Consider the following 16,220-nt stretch of genomic DNA (forward strand, 5'->3'; position numbering starts at 1 on the left):
AAGTCACAGTAAGAAGAGTTACAGTCTTGTGCTATTTCCATTTAGAAGTGCCAGAAATCCAGGAAACAGTGTCCATCCAAGGGAGCCAGTCTTCTGGGTTACAGTAACTGGGTGGTGGGTGGTGAAAGCCTGTAGATGTAGTTTATTGTTTTCTTGAAGCATTAGTATTCATCCTTTACTGCCAGGAATGCTTGTGAAGCTCTGTTGCTCTAATTTAAAAATGCTGCTGAGGAGGGCTCCACACTGTCTACTCTGAAATGGGACCTTGCTCTTCTTACTTGTAAACTGTCAGCATTAGACAGGAACTAGCCATCAGAAAAATTTGATTTTACAAAAAAATATAAAAGTGATTGGAATCCCTCAAAGGTCTGTAGGTCTAACTTCTTTCATTCCTTCCAGTTCCCTCTTTCTTGTGTCTTATAAAAAAATATTGTAGCATCCTTTGGGGCTTGTTCATTCATTGTTTAGTTGACTTTTAATTTTAGTTGACTGCTGTGTTTGCAGAATCTGCACATGATCCACAGAATCAAATAGAACCAAATAGTATTACAAAACCTCTTTTCCCCTGCTCTTCCATTCTTAGAAGTTTCTCTGTATTTGGATCGAATGTCTTCTTAATTTCTTCAATTCCCACTTCATTTCAATACCCCAAAGAACCAGAAAATGGAATCAATATGATATTAACCAAGGATTGGATCTGTTTTTGCTAATTATTAGATATTTCCATTTCATGTGTGGTCTTTTCAGTATTTACAAATGCAGGATAATGTTCCTGGCCTCTTCTACTGCTCTCTACCTAAAGTGCTCACTGACAGACACTATATCCACAGAGTAGTGAAGACTGAGAAATAAGTTTCAGTATTGAAGGGAAAAAATGAAGGAAAGAAAAGCTCCCTAGGAAGTTCAATCCTGTTAATTATAGGAATCACTGAAACTTCTATTCACAAGATTTATCTTAACTCATTTCAAATGTCTATTAATCTAGATGTGCATTTTCTATGAGAAAGCACATGTCAAGAAATAGCCTTTGAATTGGAATAGTGTTTACCCCATTTCCTCCATTACAAATCTGCTGGTTTCACCAACAGATTTTTCATGTACCAAGTGGGAAAAAACAAAACTCGAGTTTGGCCTAGTGGAAGAGGGCTTGCCTAGCATGCATGAAGCCCCAGGGTTGATTCCAGGGTACCACATACATAGATAAAGGCCAGAAGTGGTGCTGAGGCTCAAGTGGTAGAGCTCGGGCCTTGAGAAAGTCCAAGGACAGTGCTCAGGCTCTGAGCTCAAGCCCAGGACTGGCCAAAAAAAGGTATGCACTATATTTAATTTTCTACTTTAGTATAACATTTACTTGCTTAGGTACATATGAAAAAAATCAGGTTTAAAAACCAAGATTAGGATATTAGGTATACTATCTATGTTTCTGAGAGAAACTAAAGTAATTAAATGAGAGAGAAAATTCAGTTAAATTGCTGAATTACTAAGTAGGTAACTGAGAAATACCCTAAAAATCTTAGGACATACTTATAATATAAAAAAAGACAGATGAAGAGCATGATATTTAGGCATGTGAAAAATTCAAATTGAGATATCTGAAGAATATGCATTTAGTTCATATAATACTTTTGTCTAATTGTTACAAATTAATTGGGAATAAGAACATGAAAATATTCAGTTTTTTCATTCACAAACAAAATCTAGTATAGGCCAGGGTAAGTGGAATAACCTCTAGAAATACTTCAGTAGATGTTTATAGTTAGAAGATTGGTCAATTTTTTTTATTGGTTTGGTTTTATACAGGGGTCTCCCGGTGTCATCCAGACTTATTGTACAAAAAAATTATATTTTGGTAGAGTATGGAAATATAGAGACTCTTCATGATCTGAGTAAATAGATGTTTTTTGGGGGGCAGAGAAATGGGAAGGGCAGGGAAGAGGCATAGCATTTGTAAGGCTCAGAAATTAAAACCACGGGGTGCTTGAAGAACACTGAGGCGTTCAAGAGAGTTGGAGCACATGGTTCACATGTCCGGCCTGAGGCTCAGGATGTAATGGAAAGTCAGACAGCTCATTGATGGAGTCTTCACCTGGAGCCCACCACAGGGAAATTCTTCCTGGGGAGTAACCTCACACAGGCATTTTTCAACTTGTGTTACGATACATGCTTCTACTTGCCTCAACATTCTGTTGCTTTTAATCTGTAACAGATTTAAGAAAATATTTCAGCTACTTTAATTCTGAGTGCACACATTCTGTTGCATTTTGTCTTATTCTTTGGTTTACTTTAAGATTATGTTTGGAACTTCCTAGATAAAGATTATATAAAAGGTAAAAGAGATGTTTCTAAATCAAACTCAAGTAACAAAAGTGCGCTCCAGTAGGACCATGATAACCTTATAGCCTTGTAACGACTCGTAGTCTGATGAATCTTCCATAGTAGAGAAGCTAAATATAAAAATATGAGTTGCAAAAAATCCTACAGAGTTTTTGCAAAATAATTAACTTTATTAACACATTTCAAGGACATAGACATTTAAAGTCTACATCAAGTATTTAGACATAGATGCCTCTTATAAATAATAGGCATATTATATTTATTTGGATGCTTCCAAATAAAGAGAACCCATGTACTGGAAGGAATTTCTCACAGCTCAAGACTGGAAAGTGTGTATTGGTAATTCTGACTTAAGCTTTTTGTTTAATATCTCTAAAGCATCTCATCTTACCATGTAAATACAACTGAGTGTATAATGAGACACATCAAAAGAACACTATTTGATTAGACAAGGAATCAAAAAGCTAGATATCCATAGGCAGACAGCAATTCCTATTTCAATTTATTTCTCTTTATAAATATACCGTATTTCAATATCATAAAATTTTGAAGATATTGACAATGATAAATTGGGAACAAGAATTGAGATCATAGGGAATATTTTTTAGAACTCAACTATTGGGTACTCAGAACTATTCTTCATTCTTATATAATTCCATAAAATGCAAATATCAATTTTATTGGCACTTTGCATTGCATTATAAGTCTCAGTTTGGCAGCTGGTGTTATAATGCTGTCAGCATTTTTAAATTGTCATGCTTGAAAACATTATATCAGTGAAGAGAGGCTCAGTTTCACTGATCTCTTGTATGGTTTGTTTCGGGAAAGGTCATGATGGTGATTATGAAAGATGAAGTCATATATTTCTTCCAACCACATCCTACCATTATGGTCAATCTAATTGTAGTTAGATGTAGAATCAAAAGACAAAGATGATGATGACGATGACGAAGGAGGAGGAGCAAGAGGAGGAGGAGGAGAAGTAGCAGGAGGAAGAGGAAGAAGGGGAGGAGGAGGAGGATCTCCTTCCAATAAAGTATGAAACGACAATAAAAACTTTTCAAACATCAAGATGAGTAAAAATAATTAAATAAAATCTTTCAAAAATCTAAAATTGTCAACGTTTAGCAACCTTTTGTTAAATCATAGGGCAATATAAAACAGGTACATTATGATTTTATGAATATAAAGAAATAGTGGAAATATATTTTTCAACCTTTAAATCCATACACAGGTATTTTAGTATAATTACCAGTATCATCATATGAAATTGTCATTTTTTAATTCAGTATATCAATTGTACTAAGGGGTTTTATTGTAATATTTTCATACAGACATTTAATGTACTTTGATATATTCACAACCTCTGTAATATTTTGTTACCTTCCTTTCTTTTTGAAAAATTGTAATGGGTTTCATCATTTTCATTTTTTATAACTCTATTATGTGTGTCTGTCATTTTTGCATACTACGGTTTCACTCCCTCTCTTCCTGATTCAGTTTCTAAGTATCCAACTTTCACATTTGCATCTGTTAGTTTTTTTTTTAATAGATAAGATTTTACATATGAGAGTAAACAAGTTATTTTCAGTTTTTAATGTGGCTTATTTTGCTTTACTTGATGATCTTCACTTCTGTCTGTTTTCTGGCAAGTGACATAATTCTGTTCTTCCTAATTGTGATTAACATGTTACAGTATATAGTTAACACTTTTTCTTTATCCATATGTCAGTTGATCAGTACCTAGTTTGGTCCCATAGCTTGGCTGTAGAGAATCCTGCTGCAGTGAACATAGATTAGACAGTAACTTCACTGTATTCTGCACTGTCTTATGTTCTAAGAGTGGTAAAGCAGAATTATACGATCTTTGCATTTTCACATTTTTGAGGAGCCCCCATACTGCTTTCTGCAGTGGCTTCCACAACTCATTCCTACCAACAATAAGTGAGTTTCTTCCCCCCCCACACATCCTTGCCAGAATTTATTGCTGTTTTTTTTTTCTTGTTGGTAACCATTTTAGTTTCAGTGAGATGAATTCTCAATATCATTTTGTTTTGTAGTATGCCTAAAGTTATTGTCTTAATCCAATTATAGATTTATTGATTGAAGTTAAGCAAAAAATGAGTCTGTAACAAACCACACTGCCTTTCAATCATTACAGTACCCATTAACAATTTTTTTACCAATATACAATCTTCTGATATATATAGTCTATTATTTTCTACTATTTTGTTACCACTTAAACCTCAAAATTTAAATTGTATGTTAATGTTGGTATGTTAAGGATATCATCCCTACTATTGCAGTTAGTATTTGACAGATGCTGGGTTTAATAGGATAGTTAGATGGTACAGGGTCCATTTCCCATTATCAAGTCTATTGAGAGAGAGCAGAGATCTTTCCTATTTTTCTTTCTTAGAGTCACAATTTAAAACAGTATTAGTTGCATTAATTCAGTACTTAGTTACATTAATCCAGTTTTGTTAATCACTTGTTTAGGGTTGGGTGTCAGTGTCTCATGCCTGTAGTCCTAGCTAAGCAGGAGGCTGAGATCTGAGGATCTGTGTTTGAAGCCATCCCAGGTAGGAAAGTCTGTGAGAATCTTAAATTACCAAATTAAAAAAAAAAAAGAAGGTTTTATAAGGTGAGACAAACTGGAATTACTTAATGTGAAGGGAAGCCACACTGATATAGTGCTAGATTTCTTTATTAAGATGTACATTTTATAAGGTCATTGAGCTGAAATGTGGAAAATGGATTGCTGAGAATATCAGATAAGGATTAGAATCAAGGGCATGCGATAGAAAACTCACTGAGAGTATCATTTTTTTCCTTTTAGCCCAAAGTCCCCAGATTCAGGTAGTCTGAATTGCTACAGTGATGTTGCAATTACATTGTTTTTTTCTTCAGTGGTCAGTATTAAAATGGATATCTGGCCTCATAAAAATTTAAGTGAAGCCAGATGCCAGTGGCTCATGACTGTCATCCTAGCTTCTCAGGAGGCTGAGATCTGAGGATCACAGTTCAAAGCCAGCCCAGGAACTAAATTCTGTGAGACTTATCTCCAATTAACCAACAGAAAAATGGAAATGGCACAGTGGCTCAAGTGGAAGAGCAACAGCTTTAAGCTGAATATCTCAGGGACAGCACCCAGGCTCAGAGTTCAAGCCCCATGATGAAAAAAAAAAGACTATTGTTTACGCTTCTTTTTTAATTTTAATTTTAATTTTCCCATAGCACTAGTTATATTTATACAGAGTGCTAGCCACATTAAGTGGTAGGAGTGGGAGAGGATCCTTTTTCAATCCAGGAGCCTCTATATTGGTGATCTGCTATTACCAAACACATAGGCAAGTGGCATCATGGATGTGGTAAACTAATGACAAGTTTAGTCTGTCTCTGCTAGAGCAACAAAGTGAGCATCGATTTCTGCTTCTGTAAGAATCTTGAATTTAGGGTTTTCAATTGTAACTACTCCAACCTTTATCTCTGAAGCTTTGAAGTCAATTGATAGAACAGTAGACGAGCATGTAATTGCAGTTTCAACCATCTGTTCAAATTTCCAGTTAAATTTCTTCTTCATTTTTTTTCAAGGATGCTGGTTGACCCTGTTTGACTCCTTCTGCAGTAGCTTTATACCCCAGTAATAACCGGCAATGTCACACTTGTACACATGGGGGCCTTGTTCTTCATCTATACCAATTAAAATTATACAACAAAAAGGCCTTATTTCAGCATTTTGTGTGTAGACTTGAGAAATATCAGCAATTCTTTTACATAGCATGCCTATGGGAATCTCATAGCCATACTTGTCTTTCCAATTAGCTGCCTTATAGTGTGCCCTCTGTACCTGGGATCTGCTGTCAGCTATCATCCAATTTGGTTGACATTACACAACCAAAGTTTTCAGTTATCTTGAACAAATGAGTCACTGTGCTGGAATCCAATCATTTGTCAGGTACTTTCTTCTGTGTGATAATTACTGCACAGTCTTTCCCTATGACAGCTACTGACGTAAGGCCACTTTGGTTAATAGCCTTAAAAGCATATTCTATTTTATAGAGCCAGCCCTCGGGTGAAAAAAATGGTAACATATTGGTCCAAACCGGCACTGGAATCATGGGACATATTGGTCTGCTGCTACTTTAAACAGTCTGACCGCCCGAATCTCTAGTATCAGGCTTCCCTATTGTTTACACTTCTAACCCAGCTATGCAGAAGGTTGAGATCTTAGGATCATAACTGGAAACCAGCAAAGACAAGAAAGTCCATGAAACTCTTATTTCCAATTAATCACCAAAAAGCCACAGGTAGAACTGTGGCTCAAGTGGTAGAGTATTAATGATGACATTTTAGTTAAGAGAGAGTAGGAATTAAATCTGCTGCATGCAAGTACTCAACAAAATATCTGGTAAATGTTGAATCAAATGCAAGAGGTAAATTCTCATGAAACTGAGAGGGTGTAACTGTGGTTGCAAAAAAGTATGTAGAGTGCATACATTTGTGTTAAAAATAAATATGTTAGGGGGAGTAAAACACCAGCAGTAGGCTTGACAAACATATAATTAACTAAACTCAGATTAAGTTCACATTGCATTCTCCAGATTTTTGGAAGAAAATTCATTGCTGGTAAAGCTATTTTTGAAGCACTGCCAAGAATCCAATGGTTCTCTGTGAAGATAGAATAATATGGAAGAAGAAATATTTAACTGCTAAACTTCAAGGAGTTTGCTTTAGTTTAAAAACAAAAATAAAGCCTCTTCATGATTTTAGCATATTTTACTTTGCAGAAATAATTAACCACCAATTTAGGAAAATCTTGTTATCAACTAACTGATAACCATCTTTCTAAATAGTGAATTCTATTCCTAAGAGGTGATTTGGCTCTTAAGAAATATTAATATTATTTTTAGTCATTTACCCATCTATATTTAAATTCTAAGCTCTATTATATTTTAGTCCTATTTCTTACAGTATGTCATGGCCATACAGAAGCAAAAATTATAGTCAATAAACCTTTTTGTAGAAATTATCTTTTTAAAGAAAAATGACCAAGTATGTGTTTCTGAAGAAGCAGAGCAAAAGTATACGCATATCTTATTTCTATCTTTACATCTCTATCTAGGCCAGAGATGCTTAGGAAAAAGCTCTCTAGGTCTTACTAATGCATTTCTATACTACTTATCAGTCATGAGGAAATCAGATATTGAACTAAACTAAAATAGCCACTGTTTAAATTTTGGACAGCTGCAGAGTAGATACTTGTGAATGCAGTATTTCAGTAGATACTTATGAAGTTATACTTTAAAAATAGAATCAGGCCAGGTGAGGTGGCTCATGACTACAATCCTGGTTTCTTAGGAAGCTAAGATCTGAGGATCATGGTTCAATGTGAGCTCGGTCACTAAAGACCTTAAGACACTAATCTCCAATTAACTACTAGAAAATGGGAAGTGGCACTGTGGCTCAAGGGGTAGGGGCGGTAGCCTTGAGCTGAAGAGTTCAGGGACAATGCCAATCCCAGAGTTTAAATCCCAAGACCAACAAAAATAAATACATAAAAAATAAAGTAGAATCAGTAGTGCTGAACAGAAATTGGATATGGAGAATTAAGAAAGAAAAGAAAAGCAATGGTAACTGAAAGAGAAGGAAAGAAATGAATGAGAGAAGAAAGAAATGATCTGAGAGACAATTGTTGCCATTGACCTAAAAAATAAAGATGGGAGAAAATTTGGAGAGAAATATTATGAATGAGTTCTAGGTATGCGAAGCATCCACAAATGTCCAATTCTAAGATGAGTTCACAGCAGATTATTAGACTAATTGGTAAAGATTACAGAAAATGCAGCCAGTAAAATTCCAATAAGAGTTTACATTTTACAGAGAAAAGGGGATTTCTTTCTCCTTTACTTTATATATTTTGATATTGTTTTTGTAAAGGTGGTGTACAGTGGGTTTCCAGTTACATAAGCCACATAATGAGTCCATTTTTTTATTCAATAGTATTTTATTTTTTCATATATTTTTTATTGTAATTAATAGAAGGGTTACATTATATTCGCCAGATAGAAGGTGCATTTCTTTTTAAACAATGTCACCTCTTCCCTTTCTTCTTCCCATTCCCCACCTATGAATTGTGCAATTCATTTACAACATAGTGTCTAATGAGTATCACTGTGAGACCGAGGGAGGATATTCTTAGGAGAGGATCACAATGGCTCAACAGCTTTATGCTTAGGATTATATAAAAATATTTATCGAAATGCACTCCAAATGGAATTTCTGATAGTGGTAGTGGAAGACCCTATCTATGCAAACGTCAGCACATAGAACATCAAGGAGGATGGAGTTGATACGTACCTACAGTTGTGTGTAAAGCTAAAGAGCAAAGCTTTGTCCATAGTTTTAAGAAGGCAAGTAGAGTGTTTCAGCTATCCCAAAGAGCTTGGATTTTCTCTTACAAGGAATGGGAAACTATTGAAAGGTTTTTTAATGGAGAGGAACGCGATACCATAACACTGTTGGCGGTTATGATGGATAACAGGCCAGGAGTCTGGCTGGAAAGAAGGAGACTAATTAGGAAGCTCTTGTAATCACTTGGTAAGAGATAATGAGAGTGTTTACTAAGACTGCAGCAGTGGGAAAGGATGTGAGGACAGAGTGGGGATATATTTAGAATTGGTTGGCTAAGAGGGCCTGAAGGAAAGTTGTGGAGTAGGGAATCAAAGACAATTCTTAGTCTTATTCTGGCAATTGAATGAATAAATCGTCTTAACAAATCTGAAAATGAAAAAAGAAAATGCTGAATAGATAGTATGAGTAATAGGGGTGGGGAGGTGGAAAGAAAAATGATGTGGAGTTTATATGAAGAGTACCTCAAGTGTATAGAGAGTTTCAGGAAGTAAAGCATAGTGCTAAACGATTTTAGCTGTCAAGTAAGTTAAGAACCAAAAATTCTCCCCTCTGATTTAATGACCAAGAAGACAGTCTCTGGGTAAAAGCAGCTTCAGTGGGGTGGTGTAGACAAAAAACAGACTGCTGTACGAGGAAGACGAAAGGAGGAAGTGATAGTCTAGACACCCTCCACAGAAAACTTAGAAAATAATAAAAAGGGACTAAGACACACAGACAGACAGACAGACAGACAGACAGAGACACAGAGAGACACAGAGAACAAAATGATACTGTACAACTCATCTTTTTTGACACAGGATGATAAATATACAGATATATCTGCTGATAAATCTGTGCCAATATATGTGGCCATATGATTATGATTATATGTATCTTTACATATGCCAGCATACACACACATACACACACATGTGTGTATATACTGCAGCATTTTATCAAAACCTATGTGTGCTAATCTCTGTATTTCTAGAGGTGAACTTCAATTATTTTAATATATACCATGAAAAATTTAAAACTTTGAAAATAGATCAAATAGTCATATGAAGTACAATTATTTAATATGCTACTGAAATCTGATAAAAGTGGATCACAAAGTAATAATATTAAAGCTCACATAATAGTAATATGACTATTACCTTTTAGGAAATTGTAATTGAATATTGTTCTTTCAAATTAAAAAATAAAATGCTGATAAAAAAGTTCTTTCCCCACTGCTTCCATTTTTCCATATGTTATTTATTTTTAGCAATAGGGTAATCATTTCCAGATTTGCATTTAACCTCTGCAGGCCTCTGGAATGTTTACTCTCAATGGTCTTTTGTCTTATTATTGTGGTATTAAGTATTTCTTTAGAGTTGGGCTTACTATGCCTGGGATTAACATAGACCAATAGAACCCTCTCTCATCAAGCAAAACAAATCTGTAAGAACTTCATGGCTTAATAAAACAAAAATGTTTTCCATTGTTTAAAAAAGGAGAGTATCTGCTCTCCTGTAATGAATAATAATCTCCCATGTTGTATTCTTAACCTATTCTCAGATGCTTTATGAACTCATTAATTCATTATCCTACAATCTATCAGGTATTCTACTAGGTTCCAGGTACTCTTTAAATACTAGGGAACACACACACACACACACACACACACACACACACACACACACACACACACAGCTTAATTTTTTCAGCCTCCAGGATATCTACATAACGGATTAGACCCCTAATTAAAATCTGTGTATGTGTTCTCTAGACCCAGTCCAAGTTTACTTCCCCATTCCTACCCCCATGCTAGTACAACCTCGCTAAGGCTTTGACAGTCTCACACTGGGTTGTGATGCTCTTTCACACATGGATTCTGTCAAAGAAAAATAGTTTGAAGTACACACAAGGAAGACACTGAAATTCAGGTAACTCCCCTAACTAAATAGGGTAGCAGTTTTATGGGGTAGAGAGGAGAATTGTATGTATCCCAGAGAATTTGGCCCCAATAAAAGTAATCTTATGTTGTTTTATTTGTGCCTGGGTTGGGATTTGAACTTAAGGACCATCTCCATGGTAATTTTTTTTTTTTTTTGCTCAAGGTTAGCACTCTACCACTTCAGTCAAGTTCCACTACTGGCCTTTTTGTGTGTGTGGTGGGGAATGAAGTTGGAGAGAAGAGTCTCAAGGACTATCCTGCACAAGCAGGCTTTAAACCATGATTCTCATATCTCACCTCCTGAGTAGCTCAGTCAGTTTAGTGGGGGCAGGCCTTTTCAAGTGAAGTGGTTTTTCATATTTGGTTCAGTTTTCCTTTAGGCAATGATTAGAAGAATATTAGTTTTTTTTAATTTTTGTTTTATGACTTTTTTCAATCTCTGCATTTATTTTCAAGATTTGAGGTTGGGGGTAGTTATAAAAAACAGGGTAGGATGATAGAAGGAGAGGACAAAATATCAAATGAATCAAAGATTGAAACAAGAGAACCAAAGAACCAGGGGAGTTTGTTTCTTCTTTTATCTCATGGAGGGCACTTTGATTATGGCTGTGCTGCTGACATATCCCCCCCCCCAGCCCCACCTACCCCCTTGGCTGAATGAGTTGCAGCTTCTTTAATTTCTCTCCTCATGTTTGGCATAGACATTAGAGTAAAGTTGTCCCAAATGGAAAGAGAAAGGAGAGGAAGAGAAAATAAGGAAATGAAAGAAAACAAAAAAGAAACAAGGAAGGAAAGAGGATGCTCAATCATTTCTTTCAAACTTCTAGACCATTAATTAATATGTCTCCCAGTTACAAAATCTCAACAGTACATTTTAAAGCATTCAAAATAGAATCATTTGTTAAGATAAAAGCATATAAAGGCTAACAGCCAGAAAGACTATGATAGCTCATTCATTTCAACTTGCTACATATAAGCCTTTAGAAAATAATATTTCAATTTCACTATCAGACATATACACATATTGCAGTCTTGATATATTTGGCAGAAATCCAAGTCAAGTATTTCTTGCAATCTCCCTTGAACATTTGAACATAGGAAAGGAAAGGTAAGGCTAAGAGGGATAGAGTTCATAGAGTGAATCATTCTCAGAATTCTTGTTTTATTTCTATAATATTACCTTTACTCTCTTTACTGAAGCTAGGCTTTTTCTATGTGAAAGAGAGCAGGACTTGAACTAATATTTCATCAACTCCACACACAGGAGCAAGCAACTTTATATAGGAAACATTTCACTGTTCTGAAAATTCATTGGAGCTAATTTCTAGATATTCTATGTATCTCAAATTAATTTAGGCAGGTTGCTTAGTTTTTTAAGTTTGATTTCAACCATTAGAAATACCTCTTGTACTAATACCAGTATCTGATATATGTAGATTTCATTGTCTAATTTGTCAATTGTTTTTTCCTTTGATTGAGTGCTCTTACCCATTAGCGAGCAATGATGTCTAGTCCTTGTGTTTTCCCTAAAGGGGAAGGAAAGGGTAGGTGATGCTAATAGATTATCAAGGATAGCTCGTCTTTTCACTGAAGGATGGGCAGTAGACACTGATAGGCTTACAAGATATCTAAGCTGTCTTTTCCATTGATTTTTATTGTTTATTGCTCAGGGAATTTGCTGTAAGAAAGTCTTGCTTGAACTCCTTTCACTAGGGAAGGCTTTTCTTCTACCTGGTCATGTTCAACTTCTCTCCCATTTTTTATAGCTCTTCTACTCACCATTTTGAAGTCTTTTGACAGTGATCCTCAGTCCTTTGTAAGAGGAGGCGAAGAATATCTATTTCTTACTGCAGTTTTATCCATGGTAAGAGTTACTATTACAGAGTTATTATTTTTTTAAGGAGTCATAAATATGACTCTCATGTAAGTATGCAGTGAGTATATATGAAATACTGATTTAACACACTGAGAACCAACAGGATGGAAATGCTATTTCCAAGCATGTTTGGCCAAGTTAATATAGGTTTTGAAGAAAAGTATTGGGAAATAAATGGTAGATTAGAGGTACAACTAATACCTTAAGGACACATAAAACTATACATTTTAGGAATGTCTTTTCTAGTAAACAAACATTATATCTCTACTGAACAAGAATCTATGGATAAACATGACATTTCTATAGACTCTCACTGCAAAATGACAAGTAGCATCATAAAATAATTAAATGTCTAGAATATCAAAATAATACTCGGGACTCCTTTTGCATGATTTCTAAGTATTGTACATTTTTTTCAAACATGTTTACAATGTTTTCCAGTATAGTTTCCTCTGGTTGCTGTACTGTATTTCTCTTAATTCAGATTCTTTAAGAGGTCTAGAGGATCTCACTAGCCTAACTCAAGGCTCAGACATCATGGCAGCTCCCTAAATGGCATATGAGAAAGAAAATACTCCTTCCCTTCCTATAGGAGAGTGACATATGGAGCTGCAGCTATAGCTCTACAGAGGTCAGTTAATATCTCTGAGGGCCTGTTAGCCTGATGAATAGAGAAGGACCAGACTGAGCTAACTGCAAACAGAACAACTTTCACCCTTTCTGCCAGAGAACTTATGGCCCTGGGATGTGAGAGCATGTCCCCTTTGATCTCGTCCTGAACTGCTGGAGGGGGAAGCATTTAAAAATGGAGAGTTGCATTCCACCTCCTCTTATATGTAAATTACTCTGTAATTGAGTCCCTTGGCCCTAGAGGGGGTGGGGTGTTGTCTGTTAATTCAACACTGTCAGTGCTCCATTGCCTCTTTCTTTCTTTCTTTTTTTCTTTCTTTCTTTTTTTTTTGCTAGCATTAAAACATTTTCATTTTATTTTATTTTTGTTACTGTGGAGTTGGCACTCAGAGGGGAGCTAGAAAAGGAATTGCGTAATGAGTAATGAGTAAAGGTTTCTTTGAACCTTGTCTCCTCTTCTGTTGTTCTCTCCAGTATTTTCCCTCCCAACCCACCCACATGGTAACCAGTTAGTTTTCCACTGCTGGTCCTAGGGCTTGAACTCAGAGGCTGGGAGATGTCCTTTAGCTTCTGTGCACCAGGCTCTCAGTCTACTACTCAAGCCACATCTCCACTTCTTTCCATAGCTTTTTCCTAGTTTCACTCTGAGTAGAGAATAAAAGCCGTGTGTGTGTGTGTGTGTGTGTGTGTGTGTGTGTGTGTGTGTGTTTTATCTGATATAGAGTCATCACCAATAGTCTCTTCAGATTTCTAGTCCAGAGTCATTTTCGGTAAGTGTTTCTCATCAGTCCTGTCCCTGTGTCCCTGCCACACTAGAGTAGCACCAACACAGGCATAATGGCGAACAGCACACAGATTGCGGTCAGACACAACCGAATCTCAAACGACAATGCAAATTATGACTTGTGAGCTTGGGAAAATTACTCAACCCCTGAAGTCTTCAGTTTCCTTATATCTAAAATAAGAATACGGCAAGCTTCTTCATAGACAACCTCAGGCTTTAAAGAGATGGTGGACTTGAAACTAAATGTACTTGAAACAAGTTGTTCTTTAAACACACTTTAAACTTCGGAGTCAACTCTAGTTTTAGTGCATCTGGATTTTCCCTCTGTAATTATTTCCTCTGCATATTTATTCTTCAACTATTTGAAGACTTCCTCAAATCTTGGCTTCTAAGTAAAGCTTCCCGACTTCTTCCCCTACTGATATCTTGTTGGGAATCTTCTTATAACATATGTTGATGTTTAATATGCTATATGTATTGATTATATACTTATTTTCTCACTCTTTCACACAAAACAAAAGGTCTGTGAGTGTTGGATATTTCCTGTGTTTGACTGTTTGTTGCTATCCTAAGTCCTTAGTATTTATATGATCAATCTACCAGTGTTTCTTAGAGTCAGTGTACAAACCATCAGCCATAGGATAATCTGAAAATGCATTCAGAGATGTGATACAAATGAGAATTCTTAGGCACCACTATCATCTCAATAATATGAAATTCAGGGTAAAGTATTTTTTAATTATTTTTTTTTCTGTCAGTCCTGTCTTGAACTCAGGGCCTGAGCACTGTCCTTTGTCTTTCTCAATGCTGGAGCTCTACCCCTGGAGCCATAACACTATTTCTGGCCTTTTCTAGATATGTGGTACCAAGGAATCAAACCCTGGTCTTCGTGCATGCTAGGCAAGCACTCTACCACTAGGCCAAACTCTCAGCCACCAATAATTGGTTGTAAAGAACTCTTTAGGTAATTTGTACTTCTACTGATGTTTAAAGAAATTTTTGTGTCATTTGTTGACTATTTGTTGAGTATTCAAGAAAGGGTGCATTAAAAAATTCTGCACTTGTTAATTTTGATCAGTACAGCACTCTTAACAATTTTCAGTTAATGCAGTATATAAATAAATGAGAAAAACCACTTATGGAATTTGTGTTTCTGATACGATTCACAAATCTAGTAAGTAAAAATCCTAGATGATTATTTAGTAAAAAGAAAAAAAGAAAAAGAAAAAGAAAAAAAACGTAAAAACAAGCTATATTTCTATGACTATTGAAAAGCAGTAGACAGTAATCATGATCAAACATGAGAGATAATTTATGGTTCAACTGTTCTTCATTTGCGGTTGAAACTTGTATTAAAAATTTGGTTCAAGAACACTGTCATATGATTTAAAAAGATAGCAAAGCTAATATGAATCAATTTATTTTCTTGGTCTTCTTCTTTTTTCAGTCTTGAATGTTTTATAATGGTAGGCTTAATGGCTCTGTGTCCACTATAACAGTTATATAGGAGTTTGATCAGTAAGATACAGAGAAGACACTGTGAGGTGTCAAACTGGGAGTCTTTATTAGAAAGCCAGCAACTACCACTGGGTTCAGATCCCCTAAATCTTGTAGCCATGAATGTAGTTATTACAAAGCTTGTAAAGACAAAAGCTACATGATTAGTGTGGGGAACGAAACCCAACAGAATCAAGTTATACATAAGTACAGCAAGCTATCTGGAGCAGGGGGAGCAAGAAGATGCTATCAAAAGTCAGTTATATACCAATTTCAAGTATTCTGTGGAACAAGACTTTCCTGGAACTTAACAACTCAGGACACACCCCAGGACACATCTACAATTCAAGGCATGTCTTCTAGCAACTGTAGTATTTTTGGAAAGTCTCCATCATATATTAAGAGGCCATGCTGGCAAAGAGGACAAGATAGCATTTCTTAGACCCCTGTCTATATTTCACAATCAGTTCTATCACATATAAACTATATTTCCCATTTGATGATTACCATCTGTTCTCTGATCTTAGTACAGAGTAGTGGCATATTAGCTTCTGAAATTACTCTTACTATACCCTATTAAGCAAGTTAATAACTTATTCCTTTGTGTTTATGTATGATTTTAAAAAATCTTTTCCAAGTTAAGAACAATATCTGTTAGCCCATGCCAAATTCAGTTTATGGTTGAGTTTCTGATGTAAAAGAGGCTTTTATCAGATAATACCATGAACCCCACAGACAATTTAAACGGCTCTGAAGTAAACAGCTCC

At 35.6% G+C, this 16,220-nt stretch overlaps 1 pseudogene; it reads right to left on the bottom strand.

Moving 5' to 3' along the window:
• Nucleotides 1–5,679: 5,679 nt before the first annotated feature.
• LOC150054144 (proteasome subunit alpha type-6 pseudogene) lies at nucleotides 5,680–6,462 on the bottom strand (annotated as a pseudogene).
• Nucleotides 6,463–16,220: the final 9,758 nt, after the last annotated feature.

This window comes from Megascapheus bottae, chromosome 15, assembly GCF_031878675.1.
Source record: "Megascapheus bottae isolate mThoBot1 chromosome 15, mThoBot2.hap1, whole genome shotgun sequence".
Taxonomy (NCBI): domain Eukaryota; kingdom Metazoa; phylum Chordata; class Mammalia; order Rodentia; family Geomyidae; genus Megascapheus; species Megascapheus bottae.